The 23,995-nt window shown below is 48.8% G+C and overlaps 1 protein-coding gene and 1 long non-coding RNA gene across 2 annotated transcripts in view; one reads left to right on the top strand and one right to left on the bottom strand.

The window, feature by feature from the left end:
* The window catches only part of TCERG1L (transcription elongation regulator 1 like), a 1,322,664-nt gene that overhangs the window by 965,157 nt on the left and 333,512 nt on the right, over positions 1-23,995 (bottom strand). The window lies entirely within an intron of this gene.
* The window catches only part of LOC144755037 (uncharacterized), a 122,033-nt gene that overhangs the window by 97,003 nt on the left and 1,035 nt on the right, over positions 1-23,995 (top strand). The window lies entirely within an intron of this gene.

The raw sequence follows: 23,995 nt of genomic DNA, 5'->3' as shown, positions 1-23,995 counted from the left end.
TTCTTAGTTTCACCAGATTGTAGAGAAAAGGAAGAGACGGCGTGTTCAATAAAAGATGGTATTTATTGATCAGTCTCTTTTCTCGTACAAGAGAAATGAATCGATATTATTGCGATACTTATGGTTAAGTAAAGTGCATACAATAAAAGCAGGAGTATAAAATAATACTGCAGAAGCATTGATATGGTTTCTAAGCCATATGATATTTAAAACTGATAAAATAGATACATACATATATACATTTGACTAATCGTACTCAACTGGTGCTTCTAACCACACCTACCCCAGTGTACCTGACCTAAGCCTAATACGTGGGCGGGAGTAGATAAGTAGCAGTTTAAGTTAAGTTTGTTTTGCCAAGGGACTGACTCAAGAATTCTCTGCAAGGGGTTGTTCAGTTCTGTACCTGAGGTCTAGAATGATTGAGGGCTGGTATCTCTCGTCTCTGGTCTTGATATTCCAGCTGCCTGCGAGGGCTGCTTGGAAGCGCCGGAGCTGGATTTCTAGGTAGGAGAAAAGCAGCGTCTCGTTCTCAGCGCGTCAGGAAGGCGGGGCAGCGCGTGTGGGCTTCCCTCTCTGCTGGGCTCCTCAGCACGTCTCGCTGGTCCGATCTCGTCACCACCGCGTGTGTTTGCTTAAGGCAATGTCGGTAATATTTATACCTGTAAGGTGCCGAGATTGACGTAAGGATGGACATGGATACGTCAATAAGGATGTCATACGAACGGGCTTGTTCGCACATTCTTTTGCTGAAGTTCTCGGTGAAATCAAAACAATGGCCGCAGGGATTTTCCCAGGTTGTCATAGGTTTGATTTGTTTTGAGAACTCCGTATGCCTTATCAGGGGCTGGAGGAATAGTGCTTGCCTAATTAGATGGCAAGCGTTATGATCTAATCAGATAACGCGTTCCTGTGCCGTGGTGTGGCTTAATCAGATAACGGTTTTTTGTACCGTGGGATGGCTGCTAGTTAATTATTAACCAGAACAAGGTCAGGAATAGGGGGATCGATACAGAACCTATAGGAATACATCACACTATAAGTGTTGAAGAGTGAGCTGCCTGGAGATTGGGGCCGCAATGCTGTGGGACAATGAAAGGCAGCAAGAGAAGCGGACCCCTCATTGACCGGTGAGTGGGGGAGGCCTCTAACGGGACAATGGGTGTTGGGGCAAACTGAATCCTGGTGATCTGGGCCACGCTAGAGTGTTGAGGTCAATCAAAGGTTTTGCCTGACCTTGACATGGCTGCCAATACCATAACGTTTTGCTGAATACTTGTGTGAGTCCTTGAGACACCTCCCCAGTGGATTTCCCTGACCTGAGGCATTAACAACAATGAGAGGAGAACGAGATTGTGTTCCCCCTGCACAGCGGGCTAAGATACGAGTTATTGAGAGGTGCAACGGTGGGAATGGGTGCTGGCTTAGGATTTTGCAGGTGCTGAACCTGGTCCCCAGTGTTGTGGAGGGGCACAGGATTGTTTCTTTTGAAGAAGTAGGAATACCCAGCCGGGAAGTGGTGGAGCAGCATCACTATGGAGGTGCCTGGGGTCCCCCTACACACTCTATTCTCAGACGTAATATTCCTTACAGAGCCCTCTCAGGACAGTGCCTGACCTCAAGACAGCATCTTGATTTTGTTCAGACTGCAGTATCTCATCTCTCCAACTGCCCCGCTTTATTATGACTTTCACTGATTGCACCTTATCATTATCCTGACAGCGGAGTCAGAGCGCTTTGTCCGATGCCCGGTGGCGCTGCTTGGTTCAGCTATTCGAGGAGATCGGCCCTGGTTCATCCCCTTGGCCTTCACCTACCCAGCCGGACATTGGACACAGTTTCTCCCCATCTCCCTGTTTTTTATACTGAATACTGAGCTTCCTGCATTGAAAGCTGCAAATGTAGGCTCCTCTGCCCCTCACGTTGTTTGAAATACCACTGCTGCTTTTTTAATGGCTGGGCAGCTCTCTTTGAAGACTGAAAAAAAGCTGGGAAGATTCTGGCTTATAAATTAGCCGAGAATAAGCGTCGCAAAAGGGTCCAAATATTCAGGATAGTCAAGGTAATACACATTGTGTTCCCCAGGAAATTCCTCCTCAGTTCACACTTCTGAACCAAGAATAAAATACTGAAACTTGTGATACTTGCATTAAGGCAATGGAAGAATATATTATTGTAGCCAGTATGTCAAGGTTTAACCCTATTAAGCCAGAGGCACTGGAAGAACCAGCTTCAGTCAAGGAAATTGAAAAGGCTATTCGGTCACTCTCTACTGGTAAGGCTGCAGGTGATGATTTATTGCCTACGGAGTTTTATAAAATCTTTATGAATACATTGGCACCTGTGCTTCTCTCTATTACTCAATATGCTGAACAAGAAGGCTGTATATTTGACTCTTTAAATCAGGCTAACATTGTGGTACTTCTTAGAAAGGGTAAACCTGCATGGGAGACCAAAAGGCATCCCAGCTCTAGCAGCAAGACAGAGAGGAGCTAAGTGGTGTAAAGAGAGGCATTTTGGAACAGCCATGTTTTGAGCAGCTTTCAAATAGGAGGTGACAAGACTCTGATCAAAAAGGTACAGGACGAGTATTCCAGAGTCTGGCTACTTTATAAGTGAAGGACTTTTCTCCACATCTCACACTTTTGACTTTGGGGATCACAGCCAAATTTATATTAGCTGAGTGTAGACATTTCATGGGGTGATAGAAGGTGATGAGAGAATCATTGATTGATGGGCCCTTCCCCCGTAAGGTTTTATGAGCTACGCACAGAGATTTTAACTTTATTCTATCTGAGATTGGAAGCCAATATAAGGTCTTTAGGTTGGATTAGCTGACTGAGTTTTAGGCGTACCAAGCAGCAGCCGAGCGGCACAGTTCCGAACGACGTGGAATTTCCTTATTGTTGAGTTAGGAGCACCCAAATAAAGGGAGTTCCCATAGCCAAATGAGAGAGGACCAAAACCTGGACCATGATTCTTCTTGCTTTCATGGGAAGGAGGGGTAGGACTTTCCGCAGTAGTCGGAGAATGCCATAAGCAGGCCCCAGCCAGCTTCACTGCTTGGTGGTGGAATTTAAAAGATTTTTCCAGCCAAATACCTAGGTTTTGATTTTAGTATTGGGAATAGGAGCAGGGCCAAGGCAAGTTGGCCAAGCTAATTTAGGATCCATACTCAGAGGGTGCCCAGGAGCATTAGCTCTGTTTTTCCTCCATTAATTTTAAGCCAGGAGAGTGGTCCATCCATGGTGCCACTTTCTCTAAGCAAGCTTCCAGGTCAGAGGGAGTGCTCTGGTGGTGGTTGAGAGCAACCACCAACTGTGTATTGTCAGCATATGTGACCATTTTTATCCTGTATGGCAAAATAATGACTGTGAGCGGTTTCATGTATACATTGAATAATGTGGGGCTCAGGGACTAAAACATTGAGCATTGTACACACTATGAAGCCGTATCAACAGGGCCCATACCTGGTGGAACTTTTTTGGAACTTTCGATAGACTTTTCACGATGCCCCCTGGGCGGATACCAAAACTGTTTGTACTCACCTCAGTGCACGAGTTACCCTTGCCGATGCCCAGTGAAGCTGTCATATGCAGCTATAGAGGAGCCTTGCCCTGGTTTCACCATCTGATATTGTTTTCCTTGTTCCCCCGTTGTGTTTCCTCCCTCCGCCTCCTCCTGCCTCCTGCCTCCGTGATTCTTTGATTTAATTGATGTAACTATGTAAACTGTAACTCGCTGATCCTCTGAAATGTTAAACATTGTACACACCACGGAGCCGGATCAACAGGGCCCTCGCACGGTGGAACTTTGATGGAACTTTCGATGGACCTTTGACGATGCCCCATGGGTGCATACCAAAACTGTTTGTACTTACCTCGGTGCACGAGCAGCCTTGGGCAATTCCCGGTAGAGCTGTCATATGCAGCTGTAGAGGAGTCTAGCCCTGGTTTCACGCCCTCGGCTGTCACCTACCCAGCCGGTCATCTGACATTGTTTTCCTCCTCCTTCCATGAATCTTTGATTTAATTGATGTAACTCTATAACCTGTAACTTGCTGATTCTCTTGTGAAGATCTCTGATACCCCTGGTCTAGCCAGCGCTGTATAACACTTTTCAAATAAACAAATAAGGGATGAGGCCTGAGGCACTCCGCAGCTGAGAGATAGGCTCTTAGATACAGAAACTCCTGCAAATATGTGGAATGATCTACCATCTAAGTGGGACCTCAGCCAGGTAATAGCACCACCAGAAACTCCAACCATGATAAGTCTGTTTAAAAGACTATCAAAATTGACTGTGTCAAATGCAGAGCTTAGATCGAAGAGGATGATGGCTACTGATCCTCCCGATCAAGAATTCTCTTGGATTCTTCAACCACAGCCAGAAGAGCAGTCTCTGTTCCATGTTGAGGATGGAACCCAGTCTGTGAATAGTGCAGGAGTTTGTGAGTTTCTAAGAAATTGGAGAGGATCGTATTGACATACTTCTCTAGGAACTTACAGATCCCAGAGAGCAAGGAGATGGGGCGGTAGTTGCTCAGGACATCGGGGTTTAGGCTAGGCTTTTAAGGCAGACCCTTCACAATGGCATGCTTCCACGGGGGTGTGACTAGGCAGAATAAATAGATAGGTTTATCACCTCTTATATAACTGGAAGCACTACTTCTTTGACTTTGCGTAGGATGTGTGGGGCTGCTGGGTCGAGAGAAGAGCCATATTTAATTTGGGAAAAAAATTCTGATAGAGTATCCAAATTCATGACAGGAAATTCATCCAGTGAATGCTCAGTGGAGAGAGGGGACTTCTCCATTACTAGAGGGTCAGTGTGGCATGTAGAGCTAGAAAATGCATTATAGATGTCTTGAATGGTTTCGTGGAAGAATTCTGCAAGTTCTTTGCAGCGGGCAGATGAGACAATCTGTTGTGTGGCTGAGGGTGGAAGCTCTAAGAGGTTCTTCGCAATGCCGAAGATTTAGCTGCTGACTTAATTTTTTCTTCATAGTAAAGTGCTTGTGCTTTCTTTTTTTCCAACTAGTAGAGTTTTATAGATTCTCTATATTTTAGTTTACTTGGTTCATTGTAACTTATCCTCCATTTCTTCTCCAGTCTTCTACAGATTTGTTTTAGTGATCAGAGTTTAGTCGAGTACCATGGTGACATTCTCTCTCTCTCACCTTTTTATAGTTAGAAGTAACAGGGATGACTGTGTCGAGTGAGGACTCTATCCAGTGGGTAATGTTTTTCATGGCTACAACAGGGCTGGGGTCTGATTTAGGCTTAGAGTTCTCAAGAGCAGAGATCTAGGATTCTACTGTAAATCTCCATAAACGATTGTATATGAGTGGACCCCATTCGGCGGAAAAATCCCAGACACCAAATATTGCCCTGCTAAAAGAGGAAACTTTTTAATTAATGAGCGAGTGCCAATTCCGAATCCAGAACTCAGAATCCAGTTATATCCCCAGGTACTTGAGAACTTATTCGTCTTTCCGATGTGTCGGCCATCTATTACATATTTCATTGTTCTCGTTTTTGCTGGGCTAAAACTTATAACATGTGATTTAGAATAGTTGGTGGATAGGTCAAGGCTGTTTATAAAATTAATAAAAAGAGAAAGAAGCTTATTCAGGCTTTTAGCAGTACCAGCCATTAAAACTGTATCGTACACATACAGAAGTGCAGGAAAAGGGCGGCCACCTACTCTGGGGCCATCAACACCAGCAACAGTCAGGACCTACTCTAAACTGTTGATGTAAAATATAAATAAAAAGGAGCTAAAATGCAACCCTGCCATACTCCTGGCTGGAGTTTAAACTGCTCAGTATATTCCCCATTGGGACCAAAACTAATGCTGGTGGACAGGCCATTGTGCAAGTCACGCAGGAAGTTAATTAAAACTATATCAACATTCATCTGTTCTATCATTGACCAGGGTTTAGAGCGATTGACTCTATCAAGGGCCAAGCTAAGGTTCATGAAGGCAAGATGGATTGCCCCCTTCTTGGCCTCGGCATACTTGCAGGTTAAAAGATGGAGATTCAAGGTCTGTTCTATTGTTCCCCATCCAGGGAAAAACCCGTACTGGAAGTCAGATAGAAAGCCTCACTACTAGGCCCAGTCGAAGAAGCGTTTTAATAGGATCCTACCAATTATTTTCAGCTCCGAGTCTATGAGGGAAACAGGTCTAAAACAGGCCGGGTCTCATATGTTGCCCTTTTTAAAGACAGGTACTATTATAGACTGGGACCAAGTTAAGGGAAGATGGCTAGATACAGCAGAGTTTAAGTGCAGTGTCAGTATTGGGGCCCACAAATCTATACAATCCTTGTATAGATCACCAGGAACCCCATCAGGCCCTGGTGCCTTATTTATGGGCAGCTGAGAATAGCAGCTCTGACCTCCGTCAGGCTGAAGGTTAAGTTACAGTCTGCCTGGAGACCTTCTACAACCCGGCTCTGTTTCAAGGCTATAAATGGCCCTAGAATGATCCAGCCAAGCCTGAGATGGAATGGTACATACCTGCTTGGTGAGATGATCTTCAGGAAAAAGGGTCGAGTTGGTGACACTCCAGAAGGCAGAGTGGTTCCGCTGTTGACTAGCCATTATCAACTTGTCCCAGGTCTCATCTTTGATTTGGGCTTTACGATCTTTACAGGTTTTCATAAAGGCCGCCCTAGCCCTCTTAGCTTTTTCTTGACAGCATGGCTTGGCATGCAAGAGAATCCAGAGGTCTTAATAGGTTCTAGAGCATTGTCTATCAAACCATCTAACCACACAGGTGGCCGGCGAAGCAACAGATTTAAGGAGTGCTGACCTAATAAACCTGCAGATATTAGTAAATGATGCCAGGATCCTCTGTGGTGGCTCAGCATCTGACAGACAAGTCTGAAAATCATCATGACACGAGCCAACCAAGTTTTGAACAAATACAGATGGGACAATGTTAGTCCACCTTATCCTTCGGCCCTGATCAGCTTGTGTGGTGGGCACCTGGTAAGCGGGTTTAGAGCGCACCATTTTATAATCTCAAAAGAATGAAGCGGTTAATAGTTTCTGAACGCTCAGATGATGTTGTAAAACCTCAAAGGCCGAAATTGAGTGGAGCAGACAACCAGAGACAAATATTAGGCTATTACACTATGGTGCCCTTCCTCCTTAAAGTTGGGTGTGTAAGCCTCTGCGGGGTCATCTTTGGTCACCAACAAGTTCACCAGATAAACTGAAATGAGACTGTTTGCCGCTCCCAATTGGCATTTGTGTTTAAAATGTGCCTGGGTTACAAAAGGCCCTTCAAAAGCAGATTCCTTTCTATTCACACAGGAGCGGCACGGATGCAGGTTAACATCTCCCACCAACATAATTAGAGTAAAGGGGGGCTCTGACAGAAAAAAGTCAGCCATAAAACATTTAAGACTAGCCATAGCTTTGGTTCAATCTTTCGGGGAAACTGCATTATAGAAATTGATAAGGAGCAGTCTATGTTAGGAAATATTAAAGGGGAGCCCAAGATAGTTTTACATTCAGAATGTATCACCTGGACTTTACAGTAATATTCTAATGTAATTAGAGTCGTAAGACTACCACTAGCACGCCCACTAGAAGAGCGGGTAGTTAAAACTGAGTGGGAGGAATAACCATCAAGATACAAGCAACCTTTAGTATACCATGATCCCTGTAGATAGATCAGAACAAAGTTCTTTAGCATGCCCAGCCAGTCATGATCAAACAGTTTGCTCTGGACCCTGGCTATATTCCAACAGATGACCTTAATAAAGTCTTGGGTCGCAATCATGGGATCCTTGGTTAGGGAGACATGAGTCTGAAAGTCTGTGTTGGGAGACTAGTCCAGTCAATTGGGAACATCAAATTCACTCAATAGGAGGAAACGATTGCTCAGTAACAGGGGAGTGGTGTTAAATGAGGGCTGTACATTTGCCAGGTGATCCTGCAGCTTTCCCTGCTGTAAAGTCAAATGTCTCAAGCCCCCAGTGTTGGAGTTGTTGGGGGGGGGTAAAAGAAAGCCCAGTGGGAGAGCTGTAATACAGTCTGAAGGTGGGCCCATCAAGGCTAAGGCGCAAAAAATTAAACACGCCTCCAGGGTGTTCTTAAAATTCACTATGACGCAATCTCCCTTCGCCATTTTCCGGATTTGGCCTATCCAACTCACCTTACAGACCATTATCATTTTGTCTGCCAGCATCTGCGTGGGGGATATGAAGCATTAGTCCTAGTTGCCAGCCAGTGAACAGCCTTATTTTTAAGTTGATTAAAGTTTTCCTCTGCCGCCCTCCACATGGGGGGCACTTTCCCAGTATAATTACGTAGGGAGTTGCCGCCGAGGGCAGCTGGATGGTGGTATTGGAGGGGCAGTATGTCGGCTGTGAGTGTTGAGATATGGCAGCGGTGGAGAAATCTGAGCTGCTGAGGCTTCCCTCTGGGTCACTGTGCCAGGAGCTTGCCACCCAGAGTTAGTCTCCGTGACCCTTGGAACATCGGGTAGGTTGGGAGTGTAGGATCGCAAAGGCGGTTGTGATAAAGCTGCGATGAGACCTCGGCCTGTGTTTGAGCCTGAGATGTTGCTCCCCCCTTCTGCGGGCAATGACGTCGCAGGGGAGAGTTCTCGGACCGGCGTTTGGAATGATATTGAGGGGATCTGAGGCCCTGCTACTTATACTTGAACATAGGGTATCCCCTGATCCCAACAAAGAACCAACAATTTGCTGAAGTGCAGAGATCTGAGTGTCACTTGCAGTTAGGGCTGAAATAATCTTTCTTTCAAAGTCCTTGAAGGAAGCCAAAAGACTGTCAATAGGGGTGTCCTTCCTCATAACTTTAGGATAGACTGCTGTGGGTGAAGAAGGGACATGCACACGCTCTGAGATAATCTACCTGATCGATTTGTTAACAGCAGCAGGAAATTTTGCATCTGGTTCCCACCACATCTCTTTTAACTCATCCCAAGTCTCCTCCTACTGCTATGACCCCACCAAAAAATAAAAATAATTCAAAATCATTCACTCTTCTATCACTCCACTATCGTTTTCAATCAAAATAACAGACTAACATGTCCACGTCTAATTCTTTATGGGTTCCAGAGTAGTGTGCTACTTGCGAAAAAAGTGCTTCAAAACCTCATCAGGGGTAGCAAAGCACTATATAAATGCAAATCCTGTTTTCCTCTTCTATCCCTCCGCTACCCTTCTCTATTCAAATAACCGAGAGACAAGCCACCACTCAAATTACTTTCATATTTCACTATACTAATTCACCACTAATCCTTTATGGGTTACGGATTATTTATTTATTTATTTATTTATTTATGTCATTTGTAGAGCACGCTGTAACCCTGCGGGCATCCTGACGCTGAGAGAAAGGTTCAACGGAAAACAGTCAGCCGTGAGAGCATGAGAAGGGTGTATCGACAGGAGTCTATTACTATTGCCCCTGGGGGATTATACCCTCGGAAAGAGCCAGGTCTTGATTTTTTTGCGGAACAGCAGCAGTTTGTGGATTTTCCTGATTTCAAATGGAGGCTGTTCTAGAGGCGGGCCGCTGCTACGCTAAACGCTTTACCGCCCTGAGTCGCTTTCTTCATCCTAGGTATTCTGACATGGTTGGTGGAAGAGGAGCGGAGGGCCCGTGTGGGCTTGTACCACTGGAACTTGTCCTGGAGTGGCTTAGGGCCCTGACCATGCACTGCTTTGAACACGGTGCATAGGGACTTAAATAAAATCCTCTGAGGCAATGGAGCCAGTGTAAGTCAGCTAATGCTTGTGTTGTTGAAGATCATCGGGTTTGTGAGAGTGGGGGCGTGGCTTGGACGCCGATCGGGATGGCGGCGTGAGCCCACAGCTCCGTGCCTGATCCCGCAATAATCCTGTAAATCCCTCGCTTCTGGGCATAGCAGAGCCCAGGAATCGAGGTCTGGTCGCCGGACGCACCACGGGAGACGATCGTGGGTCAGCAGGTGGCCGTGGACGGGGCGGAGAGCGGGGAACGGATTGTGGTGCCCCGAGAAAGGAGACAAAGAGCCCAAGATGGCGGTGGTGCCAAGCGGCAGAGCCGGAGTGTCAGGGCACTGAGGATCGCGGCTGCGGAGCGGGGTGGGCAGCGGCCTGAGGACACAAGTGGGCACAGCCCAGCCGAGTTTGCAGGAGAGTAGAGACCGCAGGGGCAGTGCGGTGTCGGGGACCCCCAGCAAGGACTCGCGGACAGAGTGCCCATCCCCCCATCCCCCCACCGCTGGCGCCGGCGGCCATAGTGCCGGGGAAGCGACATCTGCGGTGCTCTGGTTTCTGGGCAGGCGCTGTGAAGCTGGTTGCGGCGCGGCACGGAGGCGTTGTGGTGGCGGACCCGACCTGTGCAGGGTGAGGAGCGGTCGGAGGGGAGAGCGCACGACCTGGCCGGCCGACCGCGACTGTTTGCAGGGCAGGTACGGACTGGCGCAATTGGTGTGGAGCCGGCCAAGGGAGCTGGAATTAGACGGCGGTGGGGGTCTGCTGAGCTGCGCCATCGAGGAGACACACTCGAGCCCAGTGGGGGCTGGGCTGCGTGGAGAGCCTGAGGGGGCGCGGTGAATTATTGGCCCCAGCGCCTGTCGGGTCCTGGTGTGGTGGAGAGGTGCGGGCTGACGGAGCCCTTGAGTGGAGTGGAGCCGGTTGGGGCGGGCTCGCCAGGAGACCCTGGGACAGGATCGCCCTGACCGTGGGGGTCCCTTCCTGAGCAGGGAGCGAGCCCTCTGGTGGGAGCAGCCAAAATCGGGCCGGACGCTTGGGCCTGAGGAGTGTGAGAGGGGCTCGAGGAGCAGACACCCGGCAGTGGGTCCTTTGGACTAGCCAGACACTTGGGGGCTACTCAGCGTCGATACACGCGGTTGCCCAGATGGCCGCCACCGGCAGTACTGGGTGTGCGGTCGGAGGTGGCGGATTGCTGGCCAGGCCGGACGCGGACGGGGGATCTCCAGCAGCGCAAGATGCATCAGCGCAGGAACTCCGACTGAACGCGCGGCTAGATGGCATACTGGATGCAATCACGGCGACCAAAGACTCTCTACGCCAGGACATTGCGCAGGTGGCCACTGGATTGGGCCTGCTGAGGGCGGATCACGCAAAATTGTCCGACAAAGTTAAGGATCATGACCAACTGCTCCTAGAACTGAAACCTGCGGTGGTCACTGTAGAACGCAAATTGTCTGATGTCATGGAGAGGCTGGCGACGCTGGAGAGACGGGCGGAGGACTCCGAAAGCCGCAACAGGAGGAACAACATACGGGTGGTGGGCCTGCCAGTAAAAATTGAGGGTGATGATGCGGTGGCCTATATGGAGGGCTGGTTGAGAACGGTCGTGGCCCCAGAGGGCTTGTCTCCGTTCTTCTCCTTGGAGCGAGCACACAGGGTCCCGTCTCGCCCACCCTTGCAGGGGCGCCCCCCACGGCCGATGGTGGTTAGAATCTTGCACTTCAAGGACCGGGACTACCTGATACAAAGAGCACGCTCGGTGGGCCCCTTTAAAGTGGATAACAGCTCGGTCACGATCTTTCCAGACTATACGCAAGAGGTTCAGAGGAATAGGGCATCGTTTCTGGCCGTGAAGAAAGAGCTGAGAAATTAGGGTATTCAGTATTCCCTACTCTTCCCGGCCAAACTGCGAGTAATCCTGGATGGGGCGACCCAATTCTTCCAGTCCCCTGATGAGGCGTGGTCTTGGCTGGAGTTGTACCGCGCTGGCACGGACCGCCAACAAAAAGGCGACCGGGAACGACAGCAGCCGGTGCGAATCCGGAAGTCCCAGCGCATTCGTAAGAAGAAAAAACTTAAACAGGCACAGCGAGCTGCCGAGATGGCGGAGGACAGAAAGGGGGCGCTGGTAGCGACGGCGTTCATCACGGGTTCGCAGCAGGAGAATGACCTGGGAGACTCTGACTCAGAAGTGGAGAGCAGAAAGTCTGGGGAGGAACTGTCCGAGGCGGACAACGCTGTGGGACCGGAGGTCACCCCGCAGACGGCGGATGGGCTGTTCAACGAGTGACAATGGCTGAGTGGGCCTACACTGCGGCTGCTGCTGGAGCGGACTATCTGGGGTATCTGGCGGACCAGCAGGTACTCTGATGTGACAGTCGTAAGGGATCTAGGGCTTGGAGCTGGGACACGGTCTGCCCCGGATCGGCCCGGGCCTCCCCTCATTGCCCTTAAGGCCTTCTGTGGTGACGACCACAGTATAGTGGACTGTGTGTGATGTTTTTGGTTTGGATGGGGGCTGATGCTTTGTTATTGAGTCCTGTTCTGGGGAGTGGGGTTGGGAAAGTTTTTGGGGATGTTTTACGTTGGGGAGAATGCTGCCGTGATGTGGGGGTTCAATTGATGTTGCCGAATTGGAGGGGAAATAGAGGCAATGGGAACGTTACCTGATTTAAAAGCCCTTACATGGAACGTCCATGGCCTGCGTACGATGTCCCGGAGAAGCAGGGTGCATGCTTACTTGGTGAGGCGGGGCATTCAGATTGCATTATTGCAGGAGACCCACCTGACCAAGCAGGAATGTGCGGCGTTGCAAAAGAGATGGCGAGGTCAGGTGTTTGGTACGACGTATTCGGCGTATGCTAGAGGGGTACTGATATGGGTGAGAGCGGGAGTCCCATTTCAGGTTACGAACCAATTGGTGGACCCTGAGGGCCGATTTGTGGTGGTGGAGGGCAGGCTGTATGGCCGGGAGGTGGTGCTGAGCAGTATCTATGTCCCTAATGTGGACCAGGCCAGTTTCTTTGACAAACTCTCCGGATTGATGGCTCACTTCCTGGCGGGCCCTATTATAGTGGGAGGAGACTTTAATTCCATCACGGACGTGGCACGGGATAGATCACACCCGCCGCTGGTCGACTCCCCGGTACGGAGGTTGGCCGCGCACAGGAAGGATTGGCAGGAGAGGTGGGGCCTAGTGGATGTGTGGAGGGAGCAACACCTTGATGTTAGGGACTACTCCTTCTTTTCGGCACTGCATGCATTACATGTTAGAATTGACTCTATCCTTTGTAGCGGTAGTATGGCAGCACTGGTGACACATACGGAGTACCTGGCCAGGACCATCTCTGACCATAACCCCTTACTGATGACAGTACAATGGCGGCGGGTGAGGTCTGCGGTGCCGACGTGGAAGTTGGGCCCTGACACATTGGAGGATCCAGCAGGGCATCGAGCAGTATTTTGAGGTGAATGCGGGTACGACCACCGCGAGATCGGTGGAATGGGATGCGATGAAGGTGGTGGTGAGAGGAGTGTGTATGGGCAGGTTTGCGAATGTCAGAACGACGGTAGTGGCGGATCTGGAGAAGGCAGAAAATTCGCTAAGGGACCTAGAGCGGCGCAGGCCAGAACGACCGGAGCTACAGGGCAGGCTACTAGAGGCGAAAGAAGTAGTGGCAAGGGAAACGGAAAGACTGCGCTGCTATGATTACAAGTTGTACCTTATCAAGGTGCACGGGGAGAGAGATAAGGTGGGCACGCTACTTGCCAAACTCGCCAACCCAGAACCTAGAGGCAACCCGATCATGAGCATTAAAACGGGGACCGGGGAAGTGGTTTATACCCAGTCTGCGGTCTTGAATCGCTTCCAATCCTACTATACGACTCTATATGAGAGCCAGTTGGGCGGGGAAGCGGTTAGGATAGATGAATTCCTGGATGCTGCTCAGCTCCCGACATTAGATGATGAGACTGCGAAGGGGTTGGGCGGCCCGATAACTCTATCGGAAATTCGGGTGGCCATTAAACGGATGGCTAGGAATAAGACACCGGGGGTGGACGGCCTGCCGGTTGAATTTTATGCGAAATTCATAGATCTTTTGGCTCCGAGACTCTTGGTGGTGTATTCAGAAGCCCAGACCTTGGGACGTCTCCCCCGATCGATGAGGGAAGCCTTAGTGGTGCTGTTGCTGAAGCCAGGGAAAGATGCCACAGAAGTGACTTCATATAGGCCCCTATCTATGCTGACAGTCGATTACAAGATCTTAAGCCGTATTCTGGCGACCAGGTTGCTGCCACACATGACCGCATTGGTCCATGAGGACCAAGCGGGGTTTATCCCCACAAGAAATACGTCCCTTAATATCCGCCGCCTGATTCGTATACTGGATGGTGCCCAGGCCCTGGACGGTAGATCCGCAGTGTTATCAGTGGATATTGAGAAAGCCTTTGATAGCCTGGAATGGCTATATCTTGATAAGGTCCTGGAGAAGTTTGACCTTGGGGGTGGCTTTGGCCACTGGACGAGGGTCCTCTATGCTGAGGCAACGGCCAGGGTCAGATTGGGACAGGCAATTTCTCCTGCATATCCGGTGCGTAGAGGGACGAGGCAGGGCTGCTCGCTGTCCCCCCTCCTGTTTGCTTTGGCGATGGAACCATTGGCGGCGCAGGCGCGAACGGGAGTACTGTATCCAGGAGTCTGGAGCAACGGGGGACTCCATCATATCTCGCTGTATGCGGATGATCTGCTGCTCTACTTGGAGGACACGGAAGGCGCCCTTAGTGGGGCGAGGGAAATGCTCTCCCGGTTTGGCAGGATGTCGGGCCTTAGGGTAAACTGGAGTAAAACCTGCATTTTCCCGCTGAAGGGGAACGTGTCGTACCCCCCTCTGACAATGGATGTGGTCTGGGAGGGCTCCTGCTTCACCTACCTGGGGGTCCGGGTTTATCATGAGGCTGCTGACCTGTTGGAGGGTAACGTAGGCCGTTGCATACGGGGGCTGCGGGGCTGCATGACTTTTTGGGCCTCTCTCCCCTTGTCGGTGCAGGGCAGGGTAGCGCTGCTGAAAATGGTGGCACTGCCGCGGTTGCTTTATTATTTCCGCACCTTGCCGGTATGGATCCCTCTGGGGATCTTTAGAGAGCTGCGTTCGATGGTAGTTGCCTTCCTGTGGGGCCACGGAAGACGCAGAGTGGCGTTGCATACTTTGCATAGGCCCAAGCTTGAGGGGGAGATGGCGGTCCCCGATTTTGAATTGTACTACCTAGCGGCCCAGCTCCAGATCTTGATGCAGAACGTCGCGAGAGAGTTCAGGGGCCCCAACCAGGGGCAAGGGAAGGGGATTCAGCGGCACATCCTGTCCTACATTGTACTGCAGCAAAAGCTGAGATTGGGCGATCTCACGATTGAAGAGAAAACCCTCAGGTCGTGCTGGCTTAGGAGCCTGAAGAGAGCGGGTTCTGCTCGCCCATATGCTTCAGAGATCCCCCTGGGAATGCTGACGGCACTGCCTCATGGAGGTGATTGGTCTCCGTTGGCGGAATGGGAGGACCTGGGATTGCAGATGGTGGGAGATCTTTATGCGGACGGGGTGCTAGTACCCTATCGGGTGTTGCAGGACCAATTTGGGCTTGCGGATGGGAGCTACCTCTTGCATGCCGCTGTGACTACGGCAATACAAAAACACTGGCAGGGGGGACTGGGCGAACCAGAAACAACTATGGCCTGCCAGTACGTTGTGATGGCTGCGGGTACGGTAAAGGCGGTGACCTGTCTTCATTCGAGAATGCTGAACGAGGGCCTGGCACCGTTGGCCGAGCTGAAGGGGAAATGGGAGGACAGCATAGGTAAGCCCATACCGGACCCGGAGTGGGGCCACATTTGGAAGAGAACATGGAAGGGTTGTAGGAACGCTCGCTTCCAACAGGTCCATTTCTTCATATTACATAGAGCATACCTGACGCCAGGGAAAATCAGACGGCACTTTCAGGTACAGGATGCAGCGTGTCCGAGATGCTTGGTACCTGCAGTTGAGTTAGACCATATGCTGTGGGGTTGCCCACGGTTGGGGACGTACTGGGCAGAGGTGGGGGAGCTTTTGAATGCTGTCACGGACAGGGAGGTGGACTTTGACATGGCCGCATGTATATTGCTGTGGTTCCCACACACGGCGAAGACCAAAAACACGAGCAAGTTTATCGACTTAGGACTTATTCTGGCGCAGAGGGAGATTACCTGGCACTGGAAATCCAGGGAGGGCCCGTCTGTCCGGAGATGGTCGAATGAGCTGCGTAAAAGGTCCCAGTGTGAGAGTGTGATCAGAATGCGGCAGGCTACGCGGACCGGTAATGAGAAGAGCTTAGAGCTTGCAAGAGCGTGGGAGATGATTGTGCAGGCCCTGAATGACTACTTGACCAGGGAGGAAGAGGAGGGGAGCCTGGACGGGGAGGTTCCATGAGGCTAGGAAGACCACAGCTTGACCCCGATGGGCATATTGACACCATTTTTGGGACCCACAGATACCACCCACATCTATGGCGGCAGGGGGGGGGTTCGGGGGGGGATAGATACTGGGACACTGCTGACACACAGTAGGGGGCTTCCGAGACAGGGGAACCCACCAGTTCACCAGCAGTCGGTGGTAGGGAGACACGTAGGGGTCGATAAGGAATGATTGGTATTAGACGCGATCGGACGACTACTCTAGTAGAGTACTAAGGTGGACCTGCCGGGGTGGATACTGGGGGCCCGGACATAGCATAAAGGAAAATGTGGGAAGTATCAGCGCTGGGGGGGGAGTTTGTTAGGTAATGAAAAAGCAGATACATGATCGTGCTGTTGACCGGATGTCCTTTTGGCCGCTATGTGGACCGAACTGAAAGAGATGGTTGGTGCGCCGCCCGGCCTCCGGGATGTGGGCTAAATGGCTGTGTACTATTTTGTCACGATATGGTGCCTCGAGTTGTAAGAGGATGTCTGGTCGTTTGACCTTGAAGTTTGTCTATAATTCTGCAATAAAAACAAATTAAAAAAAAAAAAAAAAAATCGGGTTTGTGAGAGTGCTAACTTAGCTGCTGCCGCCTGGATACTCTGTAGCCTAGTGATCAGATATCCAGGTGATTCCAGTAACAAGGCATTACAATAGTCCAGGCGACTAAGAATGGTACTCCTGACTACAGTTGTTCTTGCCTGTACAGGTAGCAACTGCCCACCAGTTTGTTAACGTGGGTCTCCAGATTTAAATTTTCATTAAAGCTGACCCCCAGATTCTGCACCGTGTTCACTGGTGTCAGTGGTCCATCCGAGACTAGAGGCCAGAAGTCTGCTGGCAGGCTTCTGGCAATCCACCCCACCTTGCATTGTAGGATCTCCGCTTTTCCGCTGTTGAGCGAGTTTCCCTTCAGCCATTTAGCCATTTCGTGCATACAGGCATGGAAGCTATCTATTGAGTCTGCCTGAGCACCGTTAAAAGAAATCATAAGCTGTGTGTCATCAGCGTAGTTAATCACGCTGATGTTATGAGCTTTAATGATACCCAACAGGGGTTGCATGTAAGCATTAAACAGGATGGGACTGATGGATGATCCCTGTGGAACCCCATGTGGAACTTTGGCAAATTCAGATTGGTATGGAGGGAGTGCCACTGACTGCCATCTGTCGGACAAATAGGATCGTAGCCAGTTAAGCGCCATTCCTTTCACTCCAAAGGTCTCCAGCCTTGTCAGCAGAGTGTCATGGTTCACCGTATCGAACGTGGAGGACAGGTCCAGCAGGATTAGAATTGCTGACTCGCCCATGTCCGCCCTCATTTGTAGGTTGTCCAATACCATCACAAGTGCTGACTCAGTCGCATGGGCTGGTCTAAACCCAAACTGTTCCTCCTGTAGAATGTTACTTGTCTCCAGAAAGAGGGACAGGGACCTGCTGACCAGGCATTCCGTGATCTTAATCGGATAGGGCAAGAGCAAAATTGGTCAATAGTTTTTGTAGCAACCAAGGTAAAGGTATGGTTTCTTCAGAAGTGGTGTAATAACAGCCTGCTTCCATTTAACCGGTACAGTGCCTGTACTAAGGGATTGACCACATAGCTGTCGAAGAATAGGAAAGAATTCGGCCCCAAATTCCTTCACAATTTTGTGGGGCAGAGGATCCAACAGTGATCCTGAGGAGATGCTAAGGGCCATTTGAGCAAACTCTTTCTCAGAAGGAATTGCAAAATTGTCCAGGGAGGCCCTGGGGGGTGGATACTCTGCCATTCCATCTTCACCCTCACTTTTTGTCCCTGTGCTCTGATGTAATGATATGAGCGGAGGTGGGTCTTCCAAACTCTTCACCATTTTATTTATTTTATCCTGGAAAAAGGAAGCCAGTCCATCACACAGCTCCTGCGAGGGTTTGATGCTACAGCTAGTGCAAGCAGGATGCGTCATTTCTCTCACTATTTTAAAGATGTCTCTTGATTTATTGGCGCTTTTCAGTATGATGGCTGCAAAATGTTCTGCTTTGGCAGTCGCTATTTCCTTTTTGTATTTTATTATTGAGAGTCTCCAGTTTATTCTATCTTTTTCCGTGTAGTCCCCCTCCATTGTCTTTCAGCCATTTTACAGGAGATCTTAAGATTTCTCAGGCCCTCAGTGTACCATGGTGCGGACGGGCTGCCTCGTTTTCTGATAACTTTCAGCGGTGCAAGTTGCTCAAGTTTCTCAGTTAAGTGTTCACAGAGAGTGCTGTAATTCTATGTGATGTGACTCTCTGGGTTAAAGAGGGCTTCTATCTGAAACAGGGACTCCCCTGTTTTTCCCTTTCTTGACAACTCTTTCCAATCTCGGCTGAGGAAAGTCCTGATTTGTTTGGCTGCAGGCCTTGCGTTGTTCAGGGTTTGGGCATTGAAAGTAATTAAATGATGGACTGACCATCCCACTGGTAGAATTTCTCCCATGATCATAACATCCTCCTCTGCGAAAATTAAGTCTAAAATGTGGCCTTCTCTATGTGTTGGTTTGATCACCCATTGTTTCAGTCCCAGATTGGCACAGGACTGTGTGATATTGTAGAAGGCTGTATCCAGTCTCCCATTAGTCCATAAATTAAAATCCCCCAGAACTAAAAGTTTGGTGTGTGTGAGTGTCAGGTTGTTGATTGCGTCAATCAGTTCCTGCTGTTGCATAGCATTGATGCAAGCCTCAGCCAACCTTGGACGGGCGCAGACGGGCCTGTCTTGGCCCGTGCTGTGCCGGGCATGGCCCGGGCAGGCTGGTGCACGTCCTGCGCTGTGCGTGCCTTGAGGGCCTTTAATGTGCCTCCGGCGTTCTCCCAGTGCTTGGCAACAGCTGGGCAGGCTGGCCGAGGTAGTCTGGTGCCTGCGCTCATGACTGCCTCCACTTTTCAAATTCAGAATCGCACCCCGGTCTAGGGAAAGATTCAAGGCATCCGCATTGTTTGGATCATCAAAGTGTAGATTGAGGCTGACATTATGCACTATCCTTTAATAGCAACTCACATAGCCGCACTACATCATAAAAGATAAAGTTCTAGAGTTAACAACACTGAACAAAGGATGTATCCAGGAGATGATCTGCCTCTTTTAAAACGGCTCACCAGCAGATAAGTCACTATTACTTATTTCTCCTTTACTTTAGACACTTTTGGCTTATATTTCGTGTATTATGATAATCTAAAACTTTTTAATGCCAATCTGATTCTTTACTATGCTTTTATACATCTTTCTTCGTCCTTTGACGCTTTAACGCTGCCTTTTTAGCCGCTTTGTCTACTACCTTGCGCCCTTTCGCATTCGTTACTATTCTCTGACTTGTGCCTTTCCATTGGCTTGAACCCCTCCCCGTGGGTGGCGCTGGTTTCCTGATTCCACTCCACCCCCCCCTCCCATGGACTTCCAATTTACGGTTGTCCCTCACCTTAGTCATGACCTTCCCTTTTTCCCCCAGCGCGCGATCGCGCATTAACTTTCCCGATGTCCGCCGTGTTTTTGGCGTTGTCCCCGATCCTATTTCATTTTTTTCCCCGTCGCTCTGAAGTACGCTCCACATTAAAGGGAAGAGCATTGACAACACCCGCGTTGCGTGCCTCCTTTCCGAAGCGACTTTCCTCTTCTCTGGCGGCTGAGCTCGAGCACTCCTTGATATTTTGTCAGTTGCTCTGCTTCAGCCGCCGGAGATACTCTATCTATTGCGCATTTACCGATACCATTATTTTATTAACAATACCTCAATTGCCCAATAATATTAACAAGGATATTTAAATAAGGATACTAATTCCCCAATACTGATAATTTATTTTTATTTATTTTATCAACTGATAAGAATATTAATTCTCTGCCAACTTTCCTTACCCAAAAAATACTGATAAGAACATTAATTCTCTTCCAATTTTCCTTACTCACCCTTACTCTATATATAATATAAATTAAAAAAAAAAAAGTAGTTTTTAGATTCTGAGCTTAAATTTAAAAAAAAAAAAAGAGGAGAAAGAGAGAAGTTTTAATACTTTACCTTTATTAATATCATTCTTTCATTTCCTTTTCAAATCTCTTAATACCCCCTGAGATCTTACTACACCATGTCTGACATGGATTCAGATGACGCCACTGCAAGCTCACCTGCGCCTATTGGCAATTCACTTAAGAAATTCCTTCAACAGGAGATGAAATCCTGTATGATGTCGTCTCTCAAAGAAGTCATGTTCTCTAAAAGACCGTGTGATTCCCAAGATCTCCCCCCTATACACGGTAAGAGACCCAAAAAGACTAAACATTGTGAAAGCACTACAGGCCCTAGCGCCTCTCATAGTACGGGAGGTCCTAGCACCTCAGTTTGGATGGGAGACCACTGCGCCCCACTTGAACCTGATGTCCCTCGGGACACTCCCTTGATCGCTGCCCATGGCGGCACAAACATGTACGGTGTCCCTCGCGGCACGCTTTGGAATAGTGCAAACCAAAAAAAGAATATTGGGTTTGACTCCTCTTCCTCCTCCTTTGATGACGACTCCTCCAAAGATCTCTCCGACGAATTCGTCTTTGACCTAGATGAGGTCCAACATGACTTTAATTCTCAACCTGATCCTGAACCGGCCTCTAAAAATACTATTTTGAACCCTATCGGAAAAGAGATGTTCTCTCCCCTAAACATCTCTCACCCTAATAGTTCAAAGTGGTTCCCACAGGAACATGTTTCCCAGTTTGTCACACGTTGGTTGAGAAACCTTTTAGATAGAAATACTAGAAACACAATGAGATATGAATCCCCCAGACCTACTATTGAGGACAGGGTCTGTCAAACTCCAAACCTAGATCCAGACCTTATCAAATTCCTATTTAAGTTAGGGCGAGACCCTAGAAAAGGACTGGAGAGAGCTCTTAAAGGCTGCTAAGACCGTCTTTTAGATGTTTTAGGACCACTTGTTTGAATCTTGGACATGGCCGAACAATCCCACCTCTCCTCTACCCCTTTGAATGTTGATCTCATTCGAGGGTGGAGCCAAAGGGCCGTTGTTCTCCTTGGCAACGCTAATTCCAGTTTAAACGTTGAAAGGAGGAGGACCATTTTAAACAAAATTAACCCAAAATTAGGAGACATGGCAGAGAAGCAACCCTCCCAAAACCCTAAAGGCCTTCTTTTCGAGGAGGATATAATCAAGGAGATTGGTAAATATGTCTCTACCTTCACTGCTCTCGACAGGGCTCAAAACAACCTAAGACTGGTGTTTAACACCAACCTTTTTGGTCAGGCCGGGAGAAGGGGTCGCTCTTCCGGCCGAGGCAACCAACGACCCTACTCGTCATTCAGAGGAACTGGAAGAGGCTTCTTTCCCCCTAGACAACCCTTCTTCCCCCAGAGAGGAAGAGGTCCAAGAAACCGAGGTTCAAGAGGTCGTGGTCCTCCCATCACCTCCAATTCTACAAGTAAGTACTACTCCTTCTTCTTCTTTCCCTCCCATAGTAGGGGGCAGACTAAAACAGTTTTATCATGTTTGGGATTCAATCACCCAAGACCCATGGGTTCTAGAAACCGTTATGGGCTTCAAGATAGACTTTTTACAGGTCCCCTTCCAAACGCTTTTTCCCCAACCCTTTGTCCTTTCAGAGGATCAAGAAAAGATCGTGGAGGAAGAAATTATTTCTATGCTCGAAAAGAACGCTATACTGGAGGTTCCCTGGTCTGATGCAAGATTCATAAGCACACTGTTTCTTGTTCAGAAAAAGGACAAGGGGTGGAGACCCGTAATAAACCTTCGAGAAGTCAACAAATTTCTGGTTTATCGTCATTTCAAAATGGAGGGTATCCACCTTCTGAGGGATCTTCTCCTCGAAGGAGATTGGATGGTCAAGTTAGACCTGAAGGATGCCTACTTCACCATCCCTATGTACAAGGAACATCAAGCTTTCCTTCAATTTGCTTGGAAAGAACGTCTTTACCAGTTTCAAGGTCTTCCCTTCGGCCTCTCTTCTGCCCCTTGGTGTTTTACCAAGATCATGAAGTGTATCGTTACAATTGTAAGAGAAAGGGGTATCCGTCTCATCATCTACCTGGACGATATTCTTATCATGTCCCAATCCCATTCAGACCTCCTAAGAGATCTAAAATCTTCCATGAACTTAATAGAGAGTCTAGGATTCATCATCAACAGAGAGAAGTCCATTCTCTCTCCCTGCAGAATAATAGAATTCCTTGGTTTCACCCTACACACCGTGAAATGTCTTCTCCTTCTTCCTGCCAAGAAGATTGCCAAGATCCGGAAGGAGATCAGGTCCGTCTTGAAACAAAAGTCCTTAACTCTCCGAGAACTAGCCAGACTTCTTGGGCTTCTTTCTTCTTCCATTCAGGCTATTTTCCCCCGGCCCTCTGAACTACCGCGCGCTTCAGAGAATAAAGAGAAAAGCGCTCAATTCAGGCCTATGGTATGGGGATCTTGTCTCTCTGGACCCAGATGCCAGAGCAAAGCTCTTTTGGTGGCTGGAGAACTTGGACGCCTGGAACGGCAAAGCTATCTTCGGCTCATCCCCGGATTTTGTCCTGGAATCAGATGCCAGCCTTCACGGCTGGGGTGCAAGTTTGGAAGACCAGAATACCGGTGGGGTTTGGACCCTGTCGGAATCTTCTCAACACATACATTTTCTGGAATTGACAGCTGGTTTATACGCTCTTATGAGCTTCAAACACTCCATTCAAGGGAGGTCTGTTGTTCTGAAAATGGACAACATTTCCGCAGTGGCCTATATCAATCGTCTTGGAGGAACGAGATCTGCAGATCTCTCCAATCTTGCCAGGAAACTTTGGATGTTCTGTCTGGAACACAAAATTTCCCTCAAGGCGGAATATCTTCCCGGGAAATCGAACATTTCTGCAGATTGGAATTCAAGATTCCTTCTAGACTTCTCAGACTGGAAACTCAATGTGAACGTCTTCAATGCACTCTTCCACTTTTGGGGTCCCATAGACGTGGACTTATTTGCCAGCAGGCTTACCTTCCAACTTCCCAACTACTTCAGTTGGATGCCAGACCCGGGCGCTCTTGCTGTGAACGCCTTTCTCCAACCATGGTCTCACTTCCTGGGTTATGCCTTCCCTCCTTTCGCCATGATTCAGAGGGTCCTTCAGAAAGTCAGATCGGAATAATGCCTTCTGATCCTAATAACTCCTTTTTGGCCATCCCAAGCTTGGTTCCCGACAGCCCTGGAACTAGAATGCGACATTCCATTTCTGATCCCAGCGTCTCCAGGCCTGGTCTCAAACGCAGACGGGGAAGATCACCCTCTTATTCTCGAGGGGAATTTGAACCTTCTTGCCTGGAAAGTGTCAGGCAATCTAACGAGTTGTTTGGACTTTCATCGACAGCTCTCTCTCTCCTCTGAGAATCTTGGGCACCCGGAACACACCTTAGGTATAACAACATTTGGACAAAATGGTTTCATTGGTGCCTGGAAAGGAGTCTGGATCCCGTGGAGACTCCTGTCTTCAATATCGTAAATTTTCTGGTCGAACAATTTGACAGAGGCCTATCCTATCGTTCTATTAATTGCTTTAGATCCGCAATCTCCGCGGGCCATTCCCCTATCAACGGTAAATCGGTAGGTAAAAATCCTATCATTTGTAGAGTCCTCAAGAGTATAAGGCTAAGAAGACCCCCTAGACCTAATTATCAGACCCTTTGGGATGCCAAATGTATTTTAGACCTTTTTTGTTCTTGGCCAGATAACTCTTCCCTTAAGAGAAAATTTCTCTCCTTCAAGC

The sequence above is a fragment of the Lissotriton helveticus genome, chromosome 5_1, assembly GCF_964261635.1.
Source record: "Lissotriton helveticus chromosome 5_1, aLisHel1.1, whole genome shotgun sequence".
Classification (NCBI taxonomy): Eukaryota; Metazoa; Chordata; class Amphibia; order Caudata; family Salamandridae; genus Lissotriton; species Lissotriton helveticus.
The sequence above is the reverse complement of the archived record's forward strand: the minus strand, read 5'-3'. Positions and strand labels throughout refer to the sequence as shown.